General features: G+C 39.6%; 1 pseudogene; it reads left to right on the top strand.

Moving 5' to 3' along the window:
• Window positions 1-8,973: 8,973 nt before the first annotated feature.
• Window positions 8,974-17,342, top strand: LOC114089910 (14-3-3 protein zeta/delta pseudogene; annotated as a pseudogene).
• The last annotated feature ends 717 nt before the right edge of the window (window positions 17,343-18,059 follow it).

Below are 18,059 nucleotides of genomic sequence, written 5' to 3' on the forward strand. Positions count from 1 at the left end.
CATAGGACAATTAGAAATGTTTCTTATTAGTTCCATATTTATCTTCATTGCCTTATCTGTAAAAATGAATCTGAGCTCTTTAAATAGATTTCCTTTTTATCCATCATTTTAAGTTTTGTTAGAAGGCACTAAAGAGACATTAGAAGAGGAAAGCCTTTTGCTTCCTGACCCTGTGTGCTCCTCCAGGGCAAGTGGCTTCCCCAGTGTCCAGCTCCTTTAATGTGGGTGGCTTCCCCAGTGCCTGGCTTCTACAGGGCATGAGGTCTAGCAGCTGTCAGCTAAAAGACTTTCCTTGGCCACTGCCGTCTTTCATAGTAGAGTGCCTCTGATAGGACACTACCTGTGAACTCAATGAGAAATAATTTCTGGCAATTTCCATAGGGCAGATTTCTAGCAAGTTTTCTTGCCTTCAGTTAGCTATGCCTATGCCTTCTTTATCAATGCCTGGATCTTAGCCCTGGTGCAGAGGTGAGGGCATAGGGGAGTAGGAGTCAGAAGAACTTTTCTTTGGGCACTGTTTCTTAGCCTTAGGGTTAGTGGTTATTCCTATATATGTAATAACAAGAAACCCTTTATTATCCTGATCACCTGTTTTAGTTAATAATTCCTTGAATTTTTCTTTGTTAAAATAGTTGCATCATTTTTTCTCCTTATGGATACACTAGGGCACTGAACCTGGCTGCTTAGGTCTAGAAACATCATACTTTTCTTTGTCAACCAAGAGGAAGGCAACTTCAACAGGAAAGTGCACATATACCTTTCTGACAGTCATAGAAGGGCTGAATCCAGTAGGTTTATAATCCAGAATTAAGTGTCATTGCTTTCTTCTGAGCTTCACGAAGCTGCTTTCAGACTCTCCTCTTCATGTTTCATATTGCATAATTGATATGGACTTTATACCTTCAAGTTAGTGTCATACATAAATATCTTTTTCTAATATAGCAAAGTTATATAATAGCATGTATAGATTTGGGCCAGACAGATCTGTTTGAATTCTGGCCTAACCATTTAATAGCTATTTGACCTTATAAACTAGTAAATAAACTAGTTTTTCTGAGTCAGTTCAATTTCTCTCTTATGTAAACTTTGGGACAATAGTAACTACTTAAAAGTTTTTGTAGTTGTTAATGATTAAGAACAATGAATATAAAGGTTCTAATATGGTGCTTCATACATAACAATTGTGTTGTACAAATATAATATGCAGCTACTAGCCTTGGGGTAGTGGTTGTTCCTATATAAGTACTAGTAGTAAAATATCAGTAATTATTCAGTATGTATAGAGCATTACATTCTAAATAGTTGAAGAGAAAACAAGGGAGAAGCAAGAGTTATGATCTTAATGCTGAAACCAAACATTTGTTAGGAGCAGATGGTAACCTGTCAGTGTAAAAGAATCTTTTCCTAGTCCTATTTCTTCTCAGAAAGTCCCACATCTGCAGCCTTTAATTGGGCAGTAAAAAGTCAGGATGGAGTCCAGGAGTAGGTATTGAGAGCATCACTGGTCCTGTTTGTTAGGTTCTTATTCAGCACACTGGGCTGATGTGTAAGTGAGAGGGTCTGGATCTTTTTTTTTTTTTTAATATTTTTCTAGTTGTAGATGGACAAAATATCTTTATTTATTTATTTTTATGTGGTGCTGAGGATCAAACCCAGTGCCTCACACATGCGAGGCAGGCACTCTACCACTGAGCTACAGCCCCAGCCCTGAGGGTCTGGATCTTAACTTTTAACTTTATAACAAAAGTAACTCCAAATTGGATAATGATCATATGATGCCAATAGTCACATCTCCTGCTGCTCTGTGTAAGTATTTTAACACTAATTCAGATTGTCATTGCTCCTCGGGAATAAAGAGAAGGCTAATTTGATATTCAAACCAGGGTGTATATGTTTGGAGAATATAGTATGTGTCTTTTAGCTGGGCTCCTGCTGTGATTGAGCCTTCTAAAATAAAACCAAATGTGCATATTACTTGGCTTCCTTCTCTTATATGTGACATAAGAGATTCCAGTTCTTGCCTGGGACACCATGTCCTGGCTGAGCTTCTGGTGTGTCACATCTGCTTCTGTGTCTGTCTCTGTACCTGTCAGCAACATTCATGAGTGAAGGAATGAGCTAAAATGAAAGTGATTTCTGTAGTTGAAGTTCTGGTAATGACCTTTACCAGCTCTGGCTAAGTAGGTTATGCCTGGATGGGGCTGGTCTTCTGTGCAGATAGAGTATGTGGTATTCTTTGGATTAAGTTACTGAAGACTCCTGTGAACACTGACTACTTGATCTGGTTTAAGATTCTGTGAGCAATGCAAACAAATGAATTCATTTTGATCGTCAGAAGACTGAGGTGAATGCTATAAGTTTTATAGATGAGAAAACTGAAGCTCATGTTAAGGGATTTATTACTATTTATATAGTTAATAATTGGAGTTTATTCAATGAAGATTTTCTATAGCATCTCTGTGCCCAATACTTTCCAAGAGGTAGGGATATAGCAGAAACCCAGAGAGAAATATCCCTGCCTTCAAGGAGCTTACATTTATAATGGTTAAGGACAAAAAGAATTTAAATAATACATATAGTGAAAAGTGCTAAAGAGATCTATAAAATAGAACAGGGGAGCAAAGAGTATGTGTGTTGGATTGCAGCTTAGACAGGGTGATCAGAAAAGTCCTCACTGAGTAGGTGGCATTTGAGCAGAGCTCTGAAGGAGGTAAGGGATTAAGCCATGAGTATATGTATAGGGAAGAGCATGCCAGGCAAAGGGATCAGAATGTTTCAAAGGTGTGAATGCAGAAATATGCCTGGTATGATCAAGAAACAGCAAAAAAGTTAGCAAAACTGGAGCAGAGTGAGCAGAAGGGACAGCAGGTAACAATAGTCCAATTATGTAGGACCTTATAGCTACTGTAGAGATTTGGCTCTTACTGAGAATGGAGAGTTTTGGCAGAGATGTGCTATGATCTGACTTGTTTTATTTTGTTATTTTTATTTACATATTTTTTTTGGTACTGGGGATTGAATCCAGGGGTGCTTTACCACTGAGTACATCCCCAGTCCTTTTTATTTTTGTTATATTGAGAGAAGGTCTTGCTAAGTTGCTCACATTGGTCTCAAACTTGTGACCCTCCTGTCTCAGCCTCCTGAATCACTGGACATGGGCCACTGTACTTTGCTGACTCTTGCTTTAAAAAAAATCAACTTGAAGAATAAACTGGGATTAAGAGGTTCTAACAAGGGGCTGGGGTTGTGGCTCCGTGGTACAGCACTTGTCTAACCTGTGTGAGGCACTGGGTTCCATCCTCAGCATCATGTAAAAATAAATTTTAAAAAGGTATTTTTTAAAAACAAAGAATACTTAAGCTATGATTCAAACTAGGTGGCACATGCCTGTAAATCCCAGCAACTTGGGAAGCTGAGGCAGGAGGATCACAAGTTCAGGACCAGCCTCAGCAATTTAATAAGACCCTGTCTCAAAATTAAAAGGACTGGGGATATAGGTCAATGGTAAAGTGTTCCTGGGTTCAGTCCCCAGTGCCAAAAAAAACCCCCAGAAAAACAGCTTGATTTATCCTCTGCAAATTAAAAAATTAATTAATAAAAGGTGCATATATTTGTACATGATGGTTTTTGTTTTTGTGTTTGTTTTGGGTATTGGTGATTTAACCCAGTGTCACTTAATCACTGAGCCATATCCCTAGCTCTTTTTTATTTTATTTTTGAGACAGGATCTTGATAAGTTGCTGAGGACAGCTTTAAACTTGCAATATTCATGCTTCAGGCTCCTGAGTCTCTGGGAGTACAGGTGTGAGCCACCACACCTGGCTGTATATGTTGTTTTGATACAGGCATACAATGTGGAATGGCAAAATTGAGGTAATTAACATATATGTCACCTCACATTTGTGTGTGTGTGTTGAGAACACTCAAAATCTTTTAGTAATTTTAACTGAAATTTTGTATCATTTGACCAACATCTCTGCAATCCCGAATACCCTCAGCCTTTGGGAAATACCATTGTACTGTCTGCTTCTATGAAATTATTATTATTATTATTATTTTTATTTTTGGGCAGTACTGGGGATTGAACTCAGGGCCTCACACATGCTAGGCAAGTGCTTTTGCCACTGAGCCACATCCCCAGCCCCTAATTTGATTATTTTAACATCTACATACAAATGAGATCATGTGGTATTTTTGTGCCTTGCTTATTTCACTTAACATAAGGTCCTCATCTTTATCCATGGTTTCACTAATGGCAGGATTTCTTTCATTTTAAAGGCTGAATAGTATTCAACTATGTATATACAGGATATTTTCTTTATCCATTCATCTGATTATGGACACTTAGATTGATTCCATATCTTGGTTTTTGTGAACACTGCTGCAATGAAGATAGGAATACAGATACCTTTTCAATAAACTGATTTTACTTCTATAATCCTAGTAGTGAGATTGCTGGATCGTATTTTGGTTCCAGTTTTAATTTTATGAGAAACCTCCATATTGTATTCTATAATGACTGTATCCAGTGACTTTTCCACTAAGAGTGTAAAAGGTTTTCCTTTTCTCCACATCTTCACTAATACTTGTTATCCTTAGTCTTTTGGATAATAGCCATTCTTTCCTGGAGTGAGATGATAGTTCATTGTGGTTTGAATTTGCATTTTCCTGATGAGTAGTAATGTTAAAACCCCTCTTCTTATATTTGTCGATCCTTTGCATGTTCTGTTATTCAACTTTCTGTCACTCTGACACAATATTCCAGATAATCAACTTAAAAGGAAGAAAGATTTATTGTGGTTCATGGTTTCTTGGCCCTTATGCTTTTGGGACCTATAGTGAGGCAGTGTATCATGGGAGGAGCCCATAGAAGGAGAGGCTTGCTTACTTCATAGCAACCAGGGAGAAAAACACCCCCAAAAATTAAAAAAAAAAATTAAAAACAGGGACAGGTTCCCTATATTCTCTTCAAGGACTTTCCCATTGTCCTAACTTCTTTCAACTGGGCTCCTCCTCCTAAAGTTTTCCCTACCTCCCAGAAATGCTAAAAGCTGGAAACCAAGCCTTTAATACAGGGCTTTTAGGGTACATTTAAAATCAAAATCAAAATCTCTATGAAACTATGTCTATTCAGAGATTTTGCCCATTTTATAGTGAGATTATTTGTTTCTTTGTTTTTGAGTTGTAGGAGTCCCTGGTATATTTTGGATATTAACCCCTTATTGGATATATTGCTTACAAATATTTTTGCCCAATCTGTAGATTATCTTTTTATTCTGTAGGTTATTTCCTTTGCTGTACAGGATTTTAGTTTGATGTAATTCCATTAGTCTATTATTATTTTTGTTTTTATTTTTAGAACTCGGGAGCATGAACATTAAGCTACATCCCTAGTCCTTTTTATTTTTAATTTTGAGACAGGTTCTCCCTAAATTGCTGAGGCTGCCCTTGAACTTGCCATCCTCCTGCCTCAACCTCCCCAGTTGCTGAGATTACAGATGTGCACCACCACACCAGCCAATTTTTGCTTTTATCGCCTGTGCTTTTGGTGTCTTACCCAAGAAATCATTGCCAAGGGCAATGTCAAGAAGCTTTTCACCTGTTTTCTTCTAGGAATTTTCCAGTTTCACATTTTACATTTAAGACTTTAATCCATTTGGAGTTGATTTTTGTGTTTGGTGTGAGATAAGGGTCCAATTTCATTCCTTGGCATGTGAATATCTAGTTTTCCCAGCAAATTTGTAAAAGAGACTGTCCTTCCCCCATTGTATATTCTTGGCACTCTTGTTGAAGATCTTTTGACTACATATGTGTCTGTTTATTTCTTGGCTCTTTATTCTGTTCCATTGGTCTCTGTCTTGATTTTTTTTTTTAATTAAAGGGACTCGGAAAGGGTCTGTGTAAGGGAGGGATGCTGATGCTTAAGCTTCATTAGCTTCACAAGGAACTGCCTCTGACTGAGTTACTATGGTTTCATTGTATGCCCTGAGAACAAAGCGATGAATAATTTATAGTAATTAGTTTTAACATCTAGACTATTCTAAAGTTTCTCTCTGGTTTTCATTCTTATCTCCTCCAAACTTCCCAGTATACATTGGCGTTCTCTCTCTCTCTCTCTCTCTCTCTCTCTCTCTCTCTCTCTGTGTGTGTGTGTGTGTGTGTGTGTATGTTTGTTTGTTGCTGGGGATCAAACCCAGAGCCTTGTGCAAACTAGGCAAGCACTCCACTACTGAGCCACATCCTCTGCCCTCATTTGCTTTCTGTTGCAACTTTCCATTGGCTGCAGGAGATGATCTATTCTATTAGGCATCAGAATCATTTGGTGGGAGGGGAATACAAAATGCAGATGCCATGGTGCCATCCCTAAATCAACTGAGTCAAAGTCACTGAGATTTTTATGTAAAATCCTTCATTTAAAGTCTCTCCAGTTGATTGTGATGCAGATAGCCACACTTTAGTAGTAGGTAATGGACTATGGCCAAAACACCTTAATATGGGATATCATCCATACAGGGTATTGGTCTAGCTGAACTTCTCAGCCCCATTTTTCCTATTCTTCAATGTAGACCCTTTCCAAATATGCCTTGCGTATTCTTGACTGTTCTTTGATGAATTTGTTTCACTTTGGCCTGAATGCCCGTTCTCTCTTCAATGTGTCTCTGAATGATAGCCTTTTCTTAAGTTCTAGTTCAGGTCTAGTCTCTATCTTGAAGCCTTTGCTTAACAAACAGCCCACAGAGATCTCTCTAGTCTCCATGCTTCAAGAATATTCATCAGCAACCTTGTCATATTTATTGCATTGTTTTTACTTCTAAGTCATGTCTGTTAACTAGACCAAGAAATATCCCTGGGAAAGGTCCATTTCTTTAACTTTTTGCATCCCCAGGGATCTTTCTTGCCTAACGCATAGCAGGCAGAAAAACCAAAAGGAGGCAGCATGAAGAGTTATATTCATAATGGACTACATTTCTTGCCCCTTATATTCTCATTTAGTAGAGCATAACAAATTCCCAAACAACTGCTTTTCAATGAACCGCACAAATTTGGTTCATAAATACCAATTCCAGAAATACATTGAAAATAAAAAACTTTTTGGCTCAGATGCTCATGACACATGAAGGTATTCTGTGATATACTACTGGATACTGGCTGCTGTTTTAGTATGTATTCCAGGAATCAATTTATTTACTGCTACGATTTTTATATTTTTATCTAAGGTTATATTTTTATATTTTGTTACTTTTAAGGGAGTTTATTTGCATGCTGAAATAGTGCTCTCTTAGATTATTTGGAAAAGAAACACCATCACCAAAGTATGGTCAGCCATCTGTATCCATGGGCTCCGTATTCATGAACTCAAACACACTCAGGAAATATTTTTAAAATTGCATCTGCACTGAACATTTACAGACTTTATTATTGTCATTATTCCCTAAACAATACAGTGTATTGACTATGTAACTTTTATTGTGTTAAGTATTTCAAGTAATGTACAGATGATTTTAAAGTAGACAGGAAATGAGTAGGTTATATGTGCTATATTATGTGCTATTTTATTTCAGATCCTTCAGCATTTGTGGATTTTGGTATCTATGGATGGTGGGGTGGGGTCCTAGAACCAATCCCAAGTGGATACGGAGGGAGAGCTGTATACCTAAAGATTGCATTGGGATCTGCAAATTTTGATGTGATACTTATTAGGGTTTAAGATAAGATGGTATTGTTGTGGTGCTGGAGATTGAACCCAGGGCTTTGTGCATGTGAGGCAAGCACTCTACCAACTGAGCTATATCCCCAGCCTTAAGATAAAATGGTTTTAGAGTTAGTCTTTCAGCTGTCCAGAAAGGAATGAATATAATATTTACATATGTAAAGATGGAAATATTTGGGGCTGGAGTTGTAGCTCAGTGGTAGTGCTTGCCTAGCACATGTGAGGCACTGGGTTCAATTCTCGGCACCACATTAAAAAAATAAATTAAATAAAGGTATTGGGTCCATATACAAATAAAAATACTTTAAAAAGAGGGAAACATTCAAGTACACGTGTATTAACCATAGACAAGAAAATTGTAATCTTGCTGGAGGTGGATGTGTTGGTTAGTTTTTCATCACAGGGACAATACATGAGAAAAACAACTTGGAGGATAAAAGATTTATTTTGGCTCATGGTTTTAGAGGTTTCAGTCCATAGTGAACTGGTTCTGAGATGACAAAGGACAGGTAGTCAGCTTAGATAATGAAAGATGGGGGCTAATTCAAAGGAAAGGAAATGGAATACTAACCTCTGGATAGCACTTCCCTGCTCAAACAGTTGCTATCACCTCTAGGGGAGGGGAAGGATCCCCAGTTCCAACACAAATAATTACCCCCTGCAGCTAATCTTTCCTGCCTTTGGGCAAGTCCACAGGAAAGAACAAAGAATTACAGGTGTTTGCCACCCTACTGGGCTGTTGAATGACTTTCTTAACACTACTAGGGGGAGAGTGTATGGGTGGGGGCAAGTGAGAGAAATAGACAAATCATGCCATCCTGCTTGTCTCAGTCCAGAGAAGTCTAAATTAGATTGAGCCTTGAGATGGAGCAATCAATGATGCTGACAACCTCAGTTCATAATTAAGCCAACCATAAGGCAGGACACTTTGGCAAAGCAGATTTGTTTGTTTTTGTGGTATTAGGGATTGAACCCAGACAAGTACACTACCACTGAGATACATCCCTAGCCTGCCTTCACAAAGCGGCTTTGACACAAGGGATGTTTTAGTTTTTATTTTCTAAACTGTTAAATTCGAAATAAAAATTCATAGTCTCAAAATTAGTGTAACTTTCACTCACTTTCCTGCAGTGGTTACATCTTACATAACTACAGTAAATTATTAAAGCTAGAAAGCCTTGCTGTTGCCACTGCCATCACCTAAACCCTACTTAGCTCTAGTTCCTCTGCTGCCACCCACTCCAGACACAGAACATCAGTTCATGGATAAAAATGAGCTGGTGCAGAAGGCCAAACTGGACAAGAAAATTGAGCAATACGATGACAAGGCAGCTTGCACAAAGTCTGTAAATGAGCAAGGAGCTGAATTATCTAATGAGGAGAGGAATCTTCTCTGGGTTGCTTATAAAAAATGCTGTAGGAGCCCCTGGGTCATCTTGGAGGGATGTCTTAAGTATTCAGCAAATGACGGAAGGTGCTGGAAAAAAGCAGCAGATGGCTGCTTTTTATCCCTGTATCTGTATATCTATATCTCTATCTATATATCTGTATTTATATTGATATCTATATATCTATCATCACTGGTAGCTCTTAACTTGGTCTCAATTTTCTCTGTATTATTAAGCCATGTGATGCTTTTCTTCAGTACCTTCCATCATTTGCTCATTACTTGAGCAAAAATATGTATATTACAGATACAGATATATATCTATATGTCTATATCTATATATACTGTCTATATATATACTGTCTCTTTTGGAAACTTAATTTTTTTTTTTTTAGTACTGGGGATTGAACCCAGGGTGTGCAACCACTGAACCATATCCCCAGACCTTTTTTATATTTTATTTTAAGGCTGGGTCTCGCCAAGTTGCTTAGGGCCTTGCTAAATTGCTGAGGCTGGCTTTAAACTTGCGATTATCCTGCCTCAGCCTCCCAAATCACTGGTATTACAGGCATGTGCCACTGTGCCTACCTCAAAAACATTGTTGATTCCCTGTTCCTCACAAGCAGAGTCTTCTATTTGAAAATGAAAGGAGACTACCTTCATTACTTAGCTGAGGTTGCTACTGGTGATGACAAAACCAGGATTGTACATCAGTCACACAATAAGAATTGAAGGATATGGAAAAATGTGTCCCCCAGGAAGGACTATGGGCCCTGAGCACATGTTGGTGGGCCTGATTCTGGACCTACATGGAGGAATGCTTATCTTGCTCATTGTACAGCAGGGAAGTCCTAACATAGAACACTTATGTTTTGGGGCAAAGTGCTGTCAGAACACTGGCAAGCACCATTTCCTTGCTCCCTTGACAAGAAGTTATTCCCCTGTTGGTGCAAGGTTGGCCTATGGGGCAGTTTCTGAACTCTTGGGGTCTTGACTCCCGTAAGATGATATGTTGTGTACACCTCTGGCCTATCATGACTGTTATATGTAAATTGGCACATACCCACTATAAAAGCTATTTTTTTTTTTTGTTCATTATCCAGTGCTTTCTTTCTTTTTCTTTTTTTTAATTTTTTATTGTTGGCTGTTCAAAACATTACATAGTTCTTGATATATCATATTTCACAATTTGATTCAAGTGGGTTATGAGCTCCCATTTTTACCCCATATACAGATTGCAGAATCACATCAGTTACACATCCATTGATTTACATATTGCCATACTAGTGTCTGTTGTATTCTGCTGCCTTTCCTATCCTCTACTATCCCCCCTCCCCTCCCCTCCCCTCCCCTCTTCTCTCTCTGCCCCCTCTACTGACATTCGTTTGTCCCCCTTGTATTATTTTTCCCCTTCCCCTCACTTCCTCTTGTATGTACTTTTGTATAACTCTGAGGGTCTCCTTCCATTTCCATGCATTTTCCCTTCTCTCTCCCTTTCCCTCCCACCTCTCATCCCTGTTTAATATTAATCTTCTTCTCATGCTCTTCGACCCTACTCTGTTCTTAGTTACTCTCCTTATATCAAAGAAGACATTTGGCATTTGTTTTTTAGGGATTGGCTAGCTTCACTTAGCATAATCTGCTCTAATGCCATCCATTTCCCTGTAAATTCTATGATTTTGTCATTTTTTAATGCAGAGTAATACTCCATTGTGTATAAATGCCACATTTTTTTTATCCATTCATCCATTGAAGGGCATCTAGGTTGGTTCCACAGTCTAGCTATTGTGAATTGTGCTGCTATGAACATCGATGTAGCAGTGTCCCTGTAGCATGCTCTATTTAGGTCTTTAGGGAATAGACCGAGAAGGGGAATAGCTGGGTCAAATGGTGGCTCCATTCCCAGCTTTCCAAGAAATCTCCATACTGCTTTCCAAATTGGCTGCACCAATTTGCAGTCCCACCAGCAATGTACAAGTGTACCCTTTTCCCCACATCCTCACCAGCACTTGTTGTTGTTTGACTTCATAATGGCTGCCAATCTAACTGGAGTGAGATGGTATCTTAGGGTGGTTTTGATTTGCATTTCTCTGACTGCTAGAGATGGTGAGCATTTTTTCATGTACTTGGTGATTGATTGTATGTCCTCCTCTGAGAAGTGTCTGTTCAGGTCCTTGGCCCATTTGTTGATTGGGTTGTTTGTTCTCTTATTGTCTAATTTTTGGAGTTCTTTGTATACTCTGGATATTAGGGCTCTATCTGAAGTGTGAGGAGTAAAGATTTGTTCCCAGGATGTAGGCTCTCTATTTACCTCTCTTATTGTATCTTTTGCTGAGAAAAAAACTTTTTAGTTTGAGTAAGTCCCATTTGTTGATTCTAGTTATTAACTTTTGTGCTATGGGTGTCCTATTGAGGAATTTGGAGCCCGACCCCACAGTATGTAGATCGTAGCCAACTTTTTCTTCTATCAGACGGCGTGTCTCTGATTTGATATCAAGCTCCTTGATCCATTTTGAATTAACTTTTGTGCATGGCGAGAGAAAGGGATTCAGTTTCATTTTGTTGCATATGGATTTCCAGTTTTCCCAGCACCATTTGTTGAAGATGCTATCCTTCCTCCATTGCATGCTTTTAGCCCCTTTATCAAATATAAGATAGTTGTAGTTTTGTGGATTGGTTTCTGTGTCCTCTATTCTGTACCATTGGTCCACCCGCCTGTTTTGGTACCAGTACCATGCTGTTTTTGTTACTATTGCTCTGTAGTATAGTTTGAAGTCTGGTATCGCTATACCGCCTGATTCACACTTCCTGCTTAGCATTGTTTTTGCTATTCTGGGTCTTTTATTTTTCCATATGAATTTCATGATTGCTTTCTCTATTTCTACAAGAAATGCCGTTGGGATTTTGATTGGCATTGCATTAAACCTATAGAGAACTTTTGGTAATATCGCCATTTTGATGATGTTAGTTCTGCCTATCCATGAACAGGGTATATTTTTCCATCTTCTAAGATCTTCTTCTATTTCTCTCTTTAGTGTTCTGTAGTTTTCATTGTATAAGTCTTTCACCTCTTTTGTTAGGTTGATTCCCAAGTATTTTATTTTTTTTGAAGATATTGTGAATGGAGTGGTTGTCCTCATTTCCATTTCAGAGGATTTGTCGCTGATATACAGGAATGCCTTTGATTTATGCGTGTTGATTTTATATCCTGCCACTTTGCTGAATTCATTTATTAGCTCTAATAGTTTCTTTGTAGACCCTTTTGGGTCTGCTAGGTATAGAATCATGTCATCTGCAAATAGTGATAATTTAAGTTCTTCTTTTCCTATTTTGATGCCTTTAATTTCTTTCGTCTGTCTAATTGCTCTGGCCAGTGTTTCGAGAACTATGTTGAACAGAAGTGGTGAGAGAGGGCATCCCTGTCTTGTTCCAGATTTTAGAGGGAATGCCTTCAATTTTTCTCCATTCAGAATGATGCTAGCCTGAGGCTTAGCATAGATTGCTTTTACAATATTGAGGTATGTTCCTGTTATCCCTAGTTTTTCTAGAGTTTTGAACATAAAGGGATGCTGTACTTTGTCGAATGCTTTTTCCGCATCTATCGAGATGATCATATGGTTCTTATTTTTAAGTCTATTGATGTGTTGAATAACATTTATTGATTTCCGTATATTGAACCAGCCTTGCATCCCAGGGATGAATCCTACTTGATCATGGTGTACAATTTTTTTGATATGTTTTTGTATCCAAGTGGCCAGAATTTTATTGAGGATTTTTGCATCTAGGTTCATTAGAGATATTGGTCTGTAGTTTTCTTTCTTTGAAGTGTCTTTGTCTGGTTTAGGTATCAGGGTGATGTTGGCCTCGTAGAATGAATTTGGAAGTTCTCCCTCTTTTTCTATTTCCCGAAGTAGCTTGAAAAGTATTGGTATTAGTTCCTCTTTAAAGGTTTTGTAAAACTCTGCTGTATACCCATCCGGTCCTGGGCTTTTCTTAGTTGGTAGTCTTTTGATGGTTTCTTCTATTTCCTCAATTGATATTGGTCTGTTTAGGTTGTCTATATCCTCCTGACTCAATCTGGGCAGATCATATGACTTAAGAAATTTATCTATGCCTTCACTATCTTCTAATTTATTGGAGTATAAGGATTCAAAATAATTTTTGATTATCTTCTGTATTTCTGAAGTGTCTGTTGTGATATTGCCTCTTTCATCCCGTATGTTAGTGATTTGAGTTCTCTCTCTTCTTCTCTTCGCTAGCATGGCTAAGGGTCTGTCGATTTTGTTTATTTTTTCAAAGAACCAACTTTTAGTTTTGTCAATTTTTTCAATTGTTTCTTTTGTTTCGATTTCATTAATTTCAGCTCTGATTTTAATTATTTCTTGCCTTCTACTTCTTTTGCTGTTGTTTTGCTCTTCTTTTTCTAGGATTTTGAGATGAAGTATGAGATCATTTATTTGTTGGTTTTTTCTTTTTTTAAGGAATGAACTCCAAGCAATGAATTTTCCTCTTAGAACTGCTTTCAATGTGTCCCATAGATTCCGATATGTTGTGTCTGTGTTTTCATTAATCTCTAAGAATTTTTTAATTTCCTCCTTGATGTCTTCTATAACCCATTGATCATTCAGTAACCTATTGTTCATTCTCCAAGTGATGTATTCTTTTTCCTTCCTTCTTTTATCGTTGATTTTCAGTTCCATTCCATTATGATCAGATAGGATGCATGGTATTATCTCTACTCCTTTGTATTGTCTAAGAGTTTCCCTGTGACATAATATATGATCTATTTTTGAGAAGGATCCATGTGCTGCTGAGAAAAAAGTGTAACTGCTTGATGTTGGGTGGTATATTCTATATATGTCAATTAAGTCTAGGTTATTAATTGTGTTATTGAGTTCTATAGTTTCCTTATTCAACTTTTGTTTGGAAGATCTGTCCAGTGGTGATAGAGGTGTGTTGAAGTCTCCCATGATTATTGTATGGTGGTCTATTAGACTCTTGAACTTGAGAAGAGTTTGTTTGATGAACATAGCTGCACCATTGTTTGGGGCATATATATTTATGATTGTTATGTCTTGTTGGTGTATGGTTCCCTTGAGCAGTATGTAGTGTCCCTCTTTATCCCTTTTGATTAACTTTGGCTTAAAATCTATTTTATTTGATATGAGTATGGATACTCCTGCTTGTTTCCGAAGTCCATATGAGTGATATGATTTTTCCCAACCTTTCACCTTCAGCCTATGTATGTCTTTTCCTATCAAAAGCGTCTCCTGTAGGCAGCATATTGTTGGGTCTTGTTTTGTGATCCATTCTACTAGCCTGTGTCTCTTGATTGGTGAGTTTAAGCCATTAACATTTAGGGTTATTATTGAGATATGGGTTGTTCTTCCAGCCATATTTGTTTATTTATGTTACTAAACATGGTTTGTTTTCCACTTTGATTATTTTCCCCCCTTTAGTGTCCTACCTCCCACTGTTGGTTTTCATTGTTATTTTCCATTTCCTCTTCCTGTAATGTTTTGCCAAGGATGTTTTGAAGAGATGGTTTTCTAGCTGCAAATTCTTTTAACTTTTGTTTATCGTGGAAGGTTTTAATTTCATCTTCCATCCTGAAGCTTAATTTCGCTGGAAACACAATTCTTGGTTGGAACCCATTTTCTTTCAGTGTTTGAAATGTTATTCCAGGATCTTCTAGCTTTCAGAGTCTGTGTTGAAAGATCATCTCTTATCCTGATTGGCTTACCCCTAAATGTGATCTGCTTCCTTTCTCTTGTAGCTTTTAAAATTCTCTCCTTATTCTGTATGTTGGGCATCTTCATTATAATGTGTCTAGGTGTGGGTCTCTTATGATTTTGCACATTCGGCGTCCTGTAGGCTTCTAGGATTTGGGGTTCTGTCTCATTCTTCAAGTCTGGGAAGTTTTCTCATATTATTTCATTGAATAGATTGCTCATTCCTTTGGTTTGAATCTCTGTTCCTTCCTGTATCCCAATGACTCTTAAATTTGGTCTCTTGATGTTATCCCGTATTTCTTGGATGTTCTGCTCATGGTTTCTTAACAGTCTTGCTGAGCTGTCTATGTTCTTTTCAAGTTGAAATACTTTATCTTCATTGTCTGATGTTCTGTCTTCTAAGTGTTCTACTCTGCTGGTAGTATTCTCAATTGAGTTTTTAAGTTGGCTTATTGCTTCCTGCATTTCTAGGATTTCTGTTTGTTTGTTTTTTATAACCTCTATTTCCCTGTATAGTTGATCTTTTGCTTCTTGGATTTGTTTATGTAATTCATTGTTGAAGTGATCTTTCATTGTCTGATTTTGCTGTCTGATGTCTTCCTTGAGACTCCAGATCATCTGAAGCATGTATATCCTGAATTCTTTATCTGACATTCCATCAGCTGCAGCTATTACCTCTTCTAACGTTGAGTTGACCTGCAATGCTTGTGGTCCTTTCTTTCCTTGTCTCTTCATACTGTTCGCGTTCCTTTCTACTTGGTGAAACTGTTGTGCTATTGAATTTTCCCCCTATATATTTATATTGGTCTTGTATAGTTGCAAAGTCTCCCTTGCAGGCGCGGGCGGCGGCTCTGCCCCTCCTCCAATTGGGGCAATGTGCCTACCACGCCGGCAGGCCGCTGGGCCTGCTCTGCCAGTCGGTAGCAGGTCCACCGACCTTGCAGGCGCGGGCGGCGGCTCTGTCCCTCTGCGGGCCGCTAGGCTTGTTCTTTCGGTGGTCGCAGTTCTGCCTACTTTGCAGGCGCAGGTAGCGGCACTGCCCCTCTGCAGGCCTCTGGGGCTGTACTGCCAGTGGGTCGCAGGTCCACCTACTTTGCAGGTGTGTGGGGGGGGGCGGCTCTACCCTTCCTCAGGCCACTGGGCCTGTTCTGTCTCTCGGTTGCAGGTCTGACCTGTTCTGATAGTGGTCACAGTTCCGACTACCTTGCAGGTGCGGGGGGGAGGGGGCGGCTCTGCCTCTCAGCAGGCCGCTGCTCCTCTTCTGCCGGTGGGTCGCAGGCCCGCCTACCTTGCAGGAGTGATTGGAAGCTCTGTCCCGCCGCTGGCCACTGGGCCTTTTCTGTCGGTGGTCACCCTTCCCCTGTCTGGCAGGCGAGGGGGGTGGGGGGCGGCTCTGCCCCTCAGCGGGCCGCTGGGCCTGCTCTGTGTTTGGTCACAGTTCCCTCTACTATGCCGGCGCAGGGGGAGGGGGCGGCTCAGCCTCTCAGCAGGCGGCTGCTCCTCTTCTGCCGGTGGGTCGCAGGCCCGCCTACCTTGCAGGAGTGATTGGAAACTCTGTCCCGCCGCGGGCCACTGGGCCTTTTCTGTCGGTGGTCACCCTTCCCCTACCTGGCAGGCGAGGGGGGTGGGGGGCGGCTCTGCCCCTCAGCAGGCCGCTGGGCCTGCTCTGTGCGTGTTCACAGTTCCCTCTACTATGCAGGCGCAGGGGGAGGGGGCGGCTCAGCCTCTCAGCAGGCGGCTGCTCCTCTTCTGCTGGTGGGTCGCAGGCCTGCCTACCTTGCAGGAGTGATTGGAAGCTCTATATAAAAGCTATTTTTGCTGTACAATAAAGCAGACACTGTTCTCTGAAACCATCTCCTGAGGGGTTTCTCCCCACCTTCAAGCTCCCCACAGTAGATGCTGGAGGGGCAGGCCCCCCAGAAATCACATACAATTTTCCTTATCTATTATCATTCCTCCAGTCACTGAAGGCCTCTCTCCTGCTATTTCTGAAATTTCTCCTGCAATAATTCAGCCAAAATTCACCTGTCTGCCAAAAGCCTGCCAAAGGTAGTGGTTTCCTCCCATGACCTGGCTCTGCTAAGGACCTATAAACTCTGACCTCTGTTGCAGAATCCCTCACCATTTTCTCCCCTGAAAATGCACCCCTCCGATGCCTGACTGATTTCACTTCTGATCCATTGAGGTCTGCTCCCGTTTTGGTCATTTTTGCTTACAAGCATATCAAGAAACTTTTGAAGTAAGCAAAAAGGAAATACAATGAACATATCCTCTCAGATTGGACCTGGCCCTTTACTTCTCCATGTTCTACCAAGAGATTCTAAACCCCCCAGAGAAAGCCTGTTCTCTTGCAAAGACAGCTTTTGATGAAGCCGTTGTTGAACTTCATACATTAAGTGAAGAATCATATAATGACAGCATGCTAATAATGCAATTACTGAGAGACAACTTGACACTGTGGATAGTGGGTACCCAAGGAGATAAAGCTAAGGCAGGAAGATGGGAAAATTAATTGCCCTTTCAACTTTTGTCTGCCTCATTCTAAAATTCACATGGAGATCATTTATCATCCTTGCTGTGTCAGAAGTAGTTTTTGGTTTATGATTTATAACAGGTTTATGCTAATTTTATTTGGATTTCTTTGTTTCCCATGTTTTTTTTTCTTTTGGTATCAGGATTGAACTTGGGGACGCTCGACCACTGAGCCACATCCTCAGCCCTATTTTGTATTTTATTTAGAGCAGGGTCTCACTGAGTTGCTTAGCACCTCACCATTGCTGAGGCTGGTTTTGAACTCGTGATCCTCCTGCCTCAACCTCCCGAGCCACTGGGATTTTTGTGTCTAATATTAGGGGAGTAGAGTGAGTTTTTTGTTTTCATCTTGAGGTGGTCAATATGGAGATGTAGATTTCTTTATACAAGTTGTGTTTGTCATAATACTCTTGATACATTGTGGCTTCACAAGGGCCAGTGTTAAAAATGCTTTCATATCTAAGCAATGAAAATTGCTTACATATTGGTTTGTCATCGTGGGGAATAAAAGGAAGCACTGGTTCCAGTCATATGCATAGTGTGGGTACTAGCACTTATAAAGCTGTGGTAAAAAAAGATAGCCCATGCATCCTACATGTGTGACTCAAGCATTTCTCTGGAATGATCAAACTTAGTGTGCATACCTTGGGCTACTGCTGCAAAAGTGTACCTTTAAACAAAGTGGTGATCCAGTTTA

Source organism: Marmota flaviventris, chromosome X, assembly GCF_047511675.1.
Source record: "Marmota flaviventris isolate mMarFla1 chromosome X, mMarFla1.hap1, whole genome shotgun sequence".
NCBI classification, from domain to species: Eukaryota; Metazoa; Chordata; class Mammalia; order Rodentia; family Sciuridae; genus Marmota; species Marmota flaviventris.